The sequence below is a fragment of the Phyllobates terribilis genome, unplaced genomic scaffold (assembly GCF_046119375.1).
Source record: "Phyllobates terribilis strain yellow unplaced genomic scaffold, ASM4611937v1 Scaffold_1__5_contigs__length_1240528914, whole genome shotgun sequence".
Classification (NCBI taxonomy): Eukaryota; Metazoa; Chordata; class Amphibia; order Anura; family Dendrobatidae; genus Phyllobates; species Phyllobates terribilis.
Window position 1 is genome coordinate 496571354 of NW_027362761.1, and position 12294 is coordinate 496583647.

General features: G+C 39.6%; 1 protein-coding gene across 2 annotated transcripts in view; it reads right to left on the reverse strand.

Annotated features, from left to right (window-relative positions):
* Positions 1-1228: 1228 nt before the first annotated feature.
* AP3B1 (adaptor related protein complex 3 subunit beta 1) overlaps positions 1229-12294 on the reverse strand; it is a 579624-nt gene continuing 568558 nt past the window's right edge. For both annotated transcript variants that reach the window (XR_012320508.1, XR_012320502.1), the window contains one exon: positions 1229-1311. The gene's annotated coding sequence lies outside the window, so the exon portion shown is untranslated. The remainder of the gene's footprint in view (positions 1312-12294) is intronic.

Sequence of the window (12294 nt, forward strand, 5' to 3'; positions counted from 1 at the left end):
ATAGAAGGAAATTAAGTTTGACAGATGCAACACTAGTGTAACTAACAGAGCCTAGCAATAGCAGAGGTGGGTTAGTCAAATGGTGATTTACTGGGAATGCGTGTGGTAGCAAGGTGAAGTACTGCCCGAATACTCAGGCAGCAAGCAGCTACCTGCACAGGACTTGAAAGGCTTGAGTAGATGACATCAGAGGAGTGCTCCGGCTTACCATGGTAACACGATGCAAACAGGGAGAGCCGTGAAAGAAGGAAATCATGGACAGGTGCTCAAGTCAGGACAGGTTAGTAAACAACTATCTTGGGAATAGGGTCTACAGAGCCATCATTAGCAGAAATAGCTTCTTTGGAGCTGTATATACTGGGGTGAAGAACAACCTAAATCCCTATTTACACTGCATTTCTGCCGTCCATCTGATGGAGCCATAAAATACAATGATACAAACAGAGTTCAAGTGAACTCCAGTTGTTGTATTTTTTTTTCTTTGAATCTGTCCAATTGTTCAGACAGGCACAGAAGCAAAGTCTGCTACATTTCTATGTCTGAATAAACGGATACGTTCAAAGCAAAAACTAAAAAAAAAGGTCCGTTCATGACGTATTTTTTGATCCTGTCAGTGGTTTATCTGAATACCATTTTTAGGGGAATTCAGACGGAACCTTGGACGCAGTGCAGAAATGCAGTGTGATCAGCGCCTTAGATGGTGACCTGCTAAAACACAACATTTTGCACAATATTTGTATGTATCTGTTAAATGCCATTGCATTTTTTAGCATTGTACATACAAATGAATTGACAAGACAATATTTATTCTACATTAATGGCTTTGAAACTGAGCTTTGAATCGTGACATCTTGACTGCTATTATTCTTAGTTGTCATTGCCGTGTCCCTTTTTGCCAACCATGTACATAGCACAAGCTCATGTAAGTGGAGTATCACAAACATTCATTACCAACGACAATGAGAAATCATTATGATAAAAGGCGTCCTCTTAGAGATAAGCAGGTTCCAATGATAGTTGTCTATAGACTAATGATTGTTTTATTTATGTATTCTAATGAACAAATGAGATAATCCTGGGATATCTCGTCAATGCCTCCTTTTTGTTTCCATTTAGTCCTGAATTATCTCTTTTGACACAAGTGAGGTCCTATTAGACCACAACTCATCTCCATGACACAGGCAGCATCTGTCACATTCTTGACCCATCCTCTTCTAGATCTCTCATCCGTGCATTTGTATTGTCATGATTATTATCTCAACTTCATTCCCTTTTAGCTGATGGACTGTTGAGGGCTCAATGGGATCAAATCTGTAAAAGTGGAGGAAACATAAAGTGAAGGTAAATTGTCTTTTAAAATAGTGGTAAATTTACACATTATTCGGGAAAACAGTCCCCAAAAATCAATTGCAAACCAGCATATTTCAGATTTTAAAATTAGCTAAGCTTAAATTCAATAAGAGACGACTTTCTGGGCTCATAAAGAAATTTAGAAGCTGTATATTCAGTAGCTGCTAAATAATAATCGGGGGCTATGGGTTTTTTTCTCAAATTTTTAGATGAATTGTTTTTCCATTTTATTTCATGGTTTAATAAAGTATAAAGGCTAAATATGGAAATATTGTGGGGTATTGCTGTTATTTTAAGTAGAGTATTAGGCGGTAACTACAGCTTGTAGTAATTTTTTATTAGTTGCTCTTGTTGTCTTTGCAAATAGGTTTATATTTCTATGAATAGAAGAAAGTAAGAGATGGGGAAAGAGAGAGAAATGGGAGAGATGTTAAAAATGTTCAAATCGAATTCAAAAGTAATAAAAAAATAAATTGAACAGTTTGGTATTTGATCAATACTATAAATATTTGTATATTTTTTTATAATAAAAATAAACTTTATAATAATAAAACATATTTACTTTCGCATGGACCAAACTATTACTACTGGTTCATTTGGAAGGTATTTCTCTAATCAGTGTCTATTCATCTTCAAAACCTGCAGTCGATTGTGAGAGAGGATTATGTAGAAAGAGACACTCGGATTGTGTTCTGTTTTGCTAAACCTTGAGCTATTGAGGTATGGAGATTACTGCTCAATGTCCTTCATGCATTCTAAGGCTCTCGTATTGATTCTGTAAGGGCTATCAAAGGTGCAACTAATTGGCAACACCTTCAAACGAATACGTCTATAGAATGTCATTAGGTAAGTCTATTAACTTCTTTGAAACAGAATTAAACAATATAACATCCAAGTAATATCTAAAGCCATACAGTATAAGCCCTCACTGTGTTCTTCACGTTTTTATCCAAATAAATGCAATGATGTGCAGAACTACAACCCCGGGCAAAAATTATGGAATCTCCGGGCTAGGAGGATGTTCATTCAGTTGTTGTCTGAAAAAAAATGACCCTTACTGAGTACCACATTTTTAATCTTGATTTCTTTTAGTGTTTCTTAAAGCCCTAAAGTTGCCATTTGAAATGACTTTAGTTTTGTGCCATGTCTGTGATCTGCTTTTTTTCAACAACATTAAACAACTGAATGAACATCCTCCGAGCCCGGTGATTCCATAATTTTTGCCAGGGGTTGTATACAGCTCTGGCAAAAAATTAAGAGACCACTGCAAAATTTTCATTTTCTCTGATTTTTTCTCTTTATAGATATATTTTTGAGTAAAATGTACATTGTTGTTTTATTGTATAAACTACTGACAACATGTCGCCGAAATTCAAAGCTAAAAATTTTGTATTTATTTGCAGCAAATGAGAAATCGTCAAAATAATAAAAAAGAAACAGTGCTTTCAGACCTCAAATAATGCAAAGAAAGCAAGTTATTATTCATTTAGAAACAACAATACTCATGTTTTAACTCAGGAAGAGTTCAGAAATCAATATTTGGTGGAATAACCATGATTTTTAATCACAGCTTTCATGCGTCTTGGCACGCTTTCCACCAGTCTTTCACGTTGCTTTTGGGTGACCTTATGCCACTCCTGGCACAAAACTTTAAGCAGTTCTTCTTTGTTTGATGGCTAGTGACTATCCATCTTACTCTTGATTACATTCCAGAGGTTATCAAGGTCTGGAGATTGGGCTGGCCATGACAGGCTCTGGATGTGGTGCTCCTTCATCCACACATTGATTGACCTAGCTGTGTGGCATGGGGCATTGTCCTGCTGGAAAAACAGTGCTCAGAGTTGGGGAACATTGCCTGAGCAGAAGAAAGCAAGTGTTTTTCAAGGATAACCTTCTATGCGGCTTGATTCATACGCCCTTCGCAAAGATTAACCTGCACAATTCCAGCCTTGCTGAAGCATCCCCAGATCATCACCGATCCTCCACCAAATTTCACAGTGGGTGCACTGTGGTTTGTATGCCTCTCCAGGTCTCCGTCTAACCATTAGACGACTAGGTGTTGGGCAAAGCTGAAAATTAGACTCATCAGAGATTACCTTACTCCAATCCTCTATGGTCCAATCCTTCTGGTCTTTGGCAAACTTCAGCCTGGCTCTCATTTGCTTCTCATTGATGAAAGGCTTTTTTCTAGCTTTACATGACTTGAGTCCTGCCTCTAGGAGCCTGTTACGAACTGTTCTTGCTGTGCACTTCACCCCAGCTGCCATTTGCCATTCCTTTTGTAGGTCACTTGATGTCATCCTGCGGTTGCTGAGTGACATTCGAATAAGATGACGGTCATCCCGGTCAGTGGAGAGTCGCTTTTGCCCTCTGCCGGTCTGTAGCTTTGTTGTCCCCAATGTCTGCTGCTTGACTTTGTTGTAATGGACTGCCGTCTTCGAAATTTTAAGGATGGAGGCAACATGACGCTCACTGTATCCCTCTGCTAGTAAAGTCAGAATTGAGCCCTTCTTTTCCTCACTCAAGACTTTTCTTTTCCATTCCTTTGGCATTCTTAAAAGTTATTTTATCATTCAAATTACTTTTGGGCTATTCCTAGCACTTGTTTTGCATTCCAGCTTGTCCTATTGCAAGAGGATTGTTACATAAGATTTGGTTTAGGTGATCACCTAATCAGAAGCACGTTACGTAGAATGAGGTGTACTTTGGTTGGAATTCAACTGACACTGGAATGGAATGGCTGTCAGACATGTCGAGATGGTGATTGTTAGAAAACTGTGCAGTGGTCTCTTAATTTTTGCCAGAGCTGTATAATTCAGAGACAAAGTCCTTAGTGTGTAAATATTGAGCAATACACAGCTCTTCAATATAACATGAAATAAACACAGCCCGAAAATAAAATAGAATCCCAGGACAAAAGAAGAGAGCAATAAACTAGTATTAAATAAGCATCAATTCATTAAGTACAAAAAACATTAAAATCCAAAGAAGAATGCCTCACAAAGGAACACCGCAAATGATGGAGACTAGACCAATAAGCATAGTATTACAGGAGGAGAGGAAAAGGCAACTGGACATATGAAATAAACCAATCCCACCATTATATTAACTTGTTAGGTCCATAGTCAATAGTGCGGTCAGCATGTAGACTCATAAATAAATAGATAATGGTAATAATATATAATAAGAAAACTGACCAGCGCATCCTAAGTGTGAACAGGTGTTACACAATATATACAGTACAGACCAAAAGTTTGGACACACCTTCTCATTTAAAGATTTTTCTGTATTTTCATGACTATGAAAATTGTACATTCACACTGAAGGCATCAAAACTATGAATTAACACATGTGGAATTATATACTTAACAAAAAAGTGTGAAACAACTGAAAATATGTCTTATATTCTAGGTTCTTCAAAGTAGCCATCTTTTGCTTTGATGACAGCTTTGCACACTCTTGGCATTCTCTTGATGAGCTTCAAGAGGTAGTCACCGGAAATGGTCTTCCAACCATCTTGAAGGAGTCCCCAGAGATGCTTAGAACTTGTTGGCCCTTTTGCCTTCACTCTGCGGTCCAGCTCACCCCAAACCATCTCGACTGGGTTCAGGTCTGGTGACTGTGGAGGCCAGGTCATCTGGCGTAGCACCCCATCACTCTCCTCCTTGGTCAAATAGCCCTTACACAGCCTGGAGGTGTGTTTGGGGTCATTGACGTGTTGAAAAATAAATGATGGTGCAACTAAACGCAAACCGGATGGAATAGCATGCCGCTGCAAGATGCTGTGGTAGCCATGCTGGTTCAGTATGCCTTCAATTTTGAATAAATCCCCAACAGTGTCACCAGCAAAACACCCCCACACCATCCACCTCCTCCTCCATGCTTCACGGTGGGAATCAGGCATGTAGAGTCCATCCGTTCACCTTTTCTGCGTCGCACAAAGACACAGTGGTTGGAACCAAAGATCTCAAAATTGGACTCATCAGACCAAAGCACAGATTTCCACTGGTCTAATGTCCATTCCTTGTGTTCTTTAGCCCAAACAAGTCTTTTCTGCTTGTTGCCTGTCTTTAGCAGTGGTTTCCTAGCAGCTATTTTACCATGAAGGCCTGCTGCACAAAGTCTCCTCTTAACAGTTGTTGTAGAGATGTGTCTGCTGCTAGAACTCTGTGTGGCATTGACCTGGTCTCTAATCTGAGCTGCTGTTAACCTGCGATTTCTGAGGCTGGTGACTCAGATAAACTTATCCTCAGAAGCAGAGGTGACTCTTGGTCTTCCTTTCCTGGGGCGGTCCTCATGTGAGCCAGTTTCTTTGTAGCGCTTGATGGTTTTTGCAACTGCGCTTGGGGACACTTTCAAAGTTTGCCCAATTTTTCGGACTGACAGACCTTCATTTCTTAAAGTAATGATGGCCACTCGTTTTTCTTTACTTAGAATTTTTATTATGGCAAGAAAAAAGCAGCTAACAGTCTATTCAGTAGGACTATCAGCTGTGTATCCACCTGACTTGTGCACAACACAACTGATGGTCCCAACCCCATTTATAAGGCACGAAATCCCACTTATTAAACCTGACAGGGCACACCTGTGAAGTGAAAACCATTTCCGGTGACTACCTCTTGAAGCTCATCAAGCGAATGCCAAGAGTGTGCAAAGCAGTCATCAAAGCAAAAGGTGGCTACTTTGAAGAACCTAGAATATAAGACATATTTTCAGTTGTTTCACACTTTTTTGTTAAGTATATAAATCCACGTGTTAATTCATAGTTTTGATGCCTTCAGTGTGAATGTACAATTTTCATAGTCATGAAAATACAGAAAAATCTTTAAATGAGAAGGTGTGTCCAAACTTTTGGTCTGTACTATATGAAAAGAAAGCGCAGCAGCACTCCATTATGGCCAAGATACATAAATACAAAACATTTGATCTAAACTGTGTTATTACTCAGTAAGCTTTACTTACAAAAAAATGGAGTTTCTTAGCACATAAATTGGCCAATTCCTGTGTGCCCATCAACCGCTGCAAGATGACCTCCCATCTGATGGGTACTACTCTGCCTACATGCCTCTCTTGGGCTACAATCCTACAACTTTGAACAAAACATGTCACTTCTGGGCTAAAATACCTACAATTTAAATGGGCTGGTAGAATAGAATATACATCACCTGCTGGTTAAATGGGAGGAGTGCAAGGCCAGACAGGAGGCAGTTACAACCTCCTATAGTAATATATAATAAGAAAACTGACCAGCACATCCTAAGTGTGAACAGGTGCTAGCTGCAGAAACTGCACAATATATATGAAAAGAAAGCGCAGCAGCACTCCATTATGGCCAAGATACATAAAGATAAAACATTTGATCTAAACTGTGTTATTACTCAGTAAGCTTTACTTGCAAAAAATGGAGGTTCTTATTGCATAAGGGTAATAATATCTTGTTTGCTAGAGCCCATGATGTGTCCGTCTATGTGTCCCTACCTCCCTGACACGCGTTTAACCCTGCTTTTTCCGGGGGCACTATGTACTGAATGATATTTATTTAAATCTTCTTAAAATAGCAGTAAGCCATGTAAAACATGGAGGACAAAAAGAGACCTATCCGATTATGCGTTTTGAGCCATTGTGACTCTTAGTAGTGACATAAGTGGTTGAGCTTACAACATTGTTATATACAAACCAGTATAATTCATCACACCTGAAAACAAATTTTTAACCAACGGTGAATTCAAGGTTTGGCCATCATGTAAATATAATATGCTGCAAAAAAAAGCCTTCAAATCCACAATCAAATCCATGACAACTGAAACAGGTAGCTCATGCTGCATATTCTTTTATGCTGCATGTGGCTGTGTTTTTTTGCAGGCAGGCTATCACGTTTAAAAATCTGCAACACAAAGGCATGCTGGGTTCAGCCAAACATCCATGTTTATTATAGTGAAGGAAAGATATGAGGCTATGGTCAGAAATCCCTGGCAGCTGATTATTTTTATAAAGAATAGGTCATATTAAAATCCAACATGCCTGATCCCTTTCTGCCACAAGTCTCCATACACAGAATATCATCACCCAACCGGATAAAAATGGCAGGTTTAGTGGAAATATAAATATTAGAAACCTGAAAACCAACTAAATACTCCCCAAAAAATGATTGTATACAGTAGTAAAAAGAGAAACACATAAGGCATCTACAAATTTATTAAAGCATAGCATAGATTTATTAAATATTTGATTGCATGAATTGAAGTCACTTCGTATTATATCATATATAGGATTGTGCCTCCACTAGATTATGATGTTCATAAGACAAACCCGAAACACTAAGACTGAAACTAGCCATACACAGGAGGTAGTTGTCGGCTGAATGTTTGTCCTGAAGACAGCTATCTTTCCCGATTTCCTCATACACATGAAGTCTTGGCTTGTTCGAGCATTCATGTGTTTTCATTGGGAAGAGAGAAGAGAGGAGAAACCCGCTGCTAGACAGCTCTGGCAGCTCATCTCCCCTGAAAACAAAAATTTGGTAAATTCCAACAGCTCGATCCTTCCCTGGCTATCATCTGTCAGTAGTTGCTCATACACATTAGATGGTTAGCCAGCCCCCCTGAAATCTTTGGGCTCAGATGACTTTCATCTAGAATATATAAGAGCCATGAGACGTCTTTTTAAATGAGAGACATTGGTGAGATCCATCTTTTAGGCACACTGGTAGGTTTACAGTAACTGGAGAGGCCCAGATTGCAGACCTTTGAGTTCAATTCTATTAACGGCATTTTCTGATGGTAGAAAAAGATGTTTATTGTTTTTTAAATATAAAACAATTTACTTATTTTCTAACATACTTTATTTTTCAAAACAAAGTGGATTGTTTTATTTCACATATCCTCTCATAGTCCAGGAAGTAAAGCCTCTACTATTGTCCCAAAACAGGCAGCGAGCTTCCTAAACATAGACGTAGGAAGGTAGAGTTGGAAGGGACCTCCAGGGTCATCGTGTCCAACCCCCTGCTCAATGCAGGAGTCACTAAACCATCTCAGACAGATGTCTGTCCAGCCTCTGTTTGAAGACTTCATTGAAGGAGAAGTCACCACCACCTCTCGTGGAAGCCTGTTCCACTCATTGATCACCCTCACTGTGAAGAAGTTTTTCCTAATATCTAATCTGTATCTTCTCCCATTCCTCTTCAGTGGAGTAACCTGAAGCTCGTGGGTCCCGATAACAAATTACCAATAGGGCCTCAAATATATATTAGTTTTTACATATCAACCAAAGAGACCTTTTGGACACTCCTAGGCCCCAGGGCACAGGTGAAACCACAACCTCTGCACCTTTCTTCTTCCCTCTCTTTGTTTCGATGGTGAGCTTGATGGGGACTGCGTGAGGAGAAGCTTGGTCCTATGTCAGAAAGGCACAGGTACAGAATTTCTGAAAGTGTGGAATGTGCACTGAAATTGGATAATCCATGAAAAAGTTTTAAAAGTTTTGAAATATTAAGTATAATAATAAAGTTCATTAAAGTAAAATCTGTCACCAGGTCTTTGCTGCCTCAGCTGAAAGCAGCATGATATAAGGGCAGAGACCCTGATTCTAGTGATGTGTTTCTTGCTATAGTTTTGATAAAATAACTCTGTTAAACCTTGCCCACATCATTGATTATTAAACTGAAAAACAGATACCATAAAACTACATCATGATAAAATTGTAATTTTAGAAAATATAGCTTTGTAAAAAGTTGCATAAAACAATCACATATAAAGTAAAATAAAAACATTCAGGATCTTAGGGTTAGCAGGAACTAAGTGCAACTTTACACAGCTCCAAAATCAGTACCGCTAAAGCTATGGGAAACAATTCATTTTTACACGCAGACTCAAATTGTTGTCTTGGAGACTGAAATGATATTACCCAGAGCTCCTATGGCTGACAAGAAGTCTCATTTTTTGGTTAAAAACTAACAAGAAAGGTCCAGAAATGAAAGTGCTGAGCCTGCATGATTATCATGCGCACAGTGGCGTACTGATAATAGCGGCAGACCAGGGGCTGCTACGAGGTCTGTGAGTCTAAGGGGCACGGTGCAAGCGCTGGCAGCCCCGTCTGACTTTCATCTGTATCCACATCCTGGATGCAGATACAGCGGAGAGCAATGATGGAGGAGGGAGCCATCAGCTGGTGCTCCCTCCTCCATCATTCTTCCTGTGCATCTGACAACTCAGCGCAGCCAGCACAATGATGTTATTACCTCGCGACCGCTGTGCTGAGCAGTGGAGATCACAGGCTGCAGAGACTGGAGCAGCGGGGGAATGGAGAGGGGTGAGTATTGTATTAATTATTTTTTTTTAAATTAATGAATACTTTGTAGGGCCATCATACTATGTGGAGGGCTATTTGTGAGGCCATTATACATGTACAGGACTATTTGTGGAGCCATCATACTATGTAGAGAGCTATGGGGGGCCATTATACTATATGGAGGGTTGTGTGGGGGCCATTATACTGTTCGGAGTACTAGTGGGGGCCATTATAGTGTGTGGGAACACTAAGGGGCTTCAATAGGGGCAAAATTACCTGGTAAGGTGTGCAAAATTGTAGTACATGCTCTTCTGTACCTTGCTATGGGACCACATGATTTCTATGCACGCCCCTGCATGGGCAGCATGGTGGCTCAATACTCAGCACTGTGGCTATGCAGCCCTGAAATCCTGGGTTCTAGTCTGACCAAGAGCAATATCTGCAGGGAGTCTGCTCTCGTTTGTTCTCACCGTGTTTTCGCGGGTTTCCTCCACACATCAAATACATACTTATAGGGCATCCCAATGGGGACAGTAAGTGATGGCAATGTCTTTATGGTGTTGCAGAATATGTCAGTGCTTTGTAAGCAACTGTAATAAATAATGTACAAAATGTGCATTACAAACTATCATGTATTGGAACCAAACTATCATATATGGCAAACTATCATGTATTTACCCTGTAAAAAAAAGCTGTACTTTAATTTCATTGTAATCTATCACTACAGATTTTCACACTGCCTATACTAATAATGACCATTTTTGTTAACTGAATAAATTATTTTTTTGGCAAATGTCAAAGATGTCATTAAAACAAAGAATGTCTTCCAGTTTTCTCCATTTCCACATTTGTAAATGTCAGGCTTATCGACTTTGTCACTACAGATTTTTTGTGACATTGGGAAAATCCCTGCTCAGCAAGATCCACAGTCTAATGACAAAAGTCGCCAAACAGGATATCTGCGTCTGTAAATCCAACGCCATGGAAAACCATCTCTTACTCTACAACATTTTTCGTATCTATATCTTGTTAGTGACATTTTAAGTTGTCTAATGAGGCAACACATTTTAGGATTTGTTAATATCTTACAATGCATTTTTTGCTTTGGTTGTTTTTTTCCTACATATTTTAAAGGTGAAGTTTCAGAAGTGTATTGTAAAAATCCCTTTGTTCTCTTAGGCATATAATGTGGATTAATGTCTATTTAATAACTAATACTTTCCAGAGAACTAAAGGGAACCTGCCATGTCTCAATATACTACTTATTTATTTTACTCACTTATATAGCACCATTAATTCTGCAACGCTTTACAGACATTATCGACACTGTCCCTATTGGAGCTCACAATATAATTTCCCTATCAGTATGTCTTTGGAGTGTAGGAGGAAAACAGAGAACCCAGAGGAAACCCACCCAAACAGGGGGAGAACATACAAACTCCTTGCAGATGTTTTCCTTGGTGGGATTTGATCCCAGGACTCCAGCGCTGCAAGGCTGCAGTGCTAACCACTGAGCCATCTTGGTGATATGGGTTTGATCTGAAGGTTAATAATCATCTAAAGCCGTGCGGACGCCGCACTGAAAGCCCGGCTACCGGGAGGAAATGAACGTTATTACTTCCGGTATCCTCCGGCTTTCAGTCATTAAGGCACGGCCGATGCAGTTCCAGTCACTGCTCAGTACATAGTGAAGGGTGGCTGTACCCGCACCCCGGCACTGACTGCCAGCTCTACACTGTTGCGCTGCAGAGTCGGCTGGCAGTCAGCTGAAAAAAAATATTTAAAGGCCACAAGGATAATAATATACAGTCAGATATAATCAGGCACCATTCACACTTGCTCCAGTTTTAAGTACTATGATTAATATAACTGAACATGTCTAATTCATACTGTATACACTAATAAAATTCAGATCCTTAATCTTTGAGAACATGAAGTTCAAGTTCCTTGAAGTCCAACCACAGAAATTGGTAATGCCAAATAGTTAACGAAGCACTCCCATCAAAGGTTTTATCCTCTTAAAGGGAATCTGTCAGCAGGTTTTCGCTATGTAATCTGAGGACAGCATGAGGTAGGGGTTAAAACACAGAATTCAATGATGTGTCACATGTTCGGCTGTGTGGTGTTGTTTACTTAGACTGAAGGTTTTATCACCTTGTGATGATCATTGTCCTGACTAGAGAAGCACACATTTCCTTATCCGACTTTGCCTCCTTTAGTAATAAGCAGCTCACTGTCTATAGACTTTTTACACAGAGAGCCTGGTGTGGGTGGGGTCAGATTTCTCAGCTCTGCTGCATTGCTAAATCTAAGAACTCTGATTGTGTCACAACTGCTGCACCCAGTAACCTAAGTAATACATTGTTGGGTTCAGGTTCTCTTCACCTACATTACTCTGCTCTCAGATGAGGTAGCAAAAGCTTGCTGCTGAGAGATTCCCTTTGATATATTGCAATCATCACATTATACACTGCTCAAAAAAATAAAGGGAACACTTAAACAACAGAATATAACTCCAAGTAAATCTAACTTCTGTGAACTCAAACTGTCCACTTAGGAAGCAACACTGATTGACAATCAATTTCACATGCTGTTGTGCAAATAGAATAGACAATAGATGGAAATCATTGGCAATTATCAAGACACCCTCAATAAAGG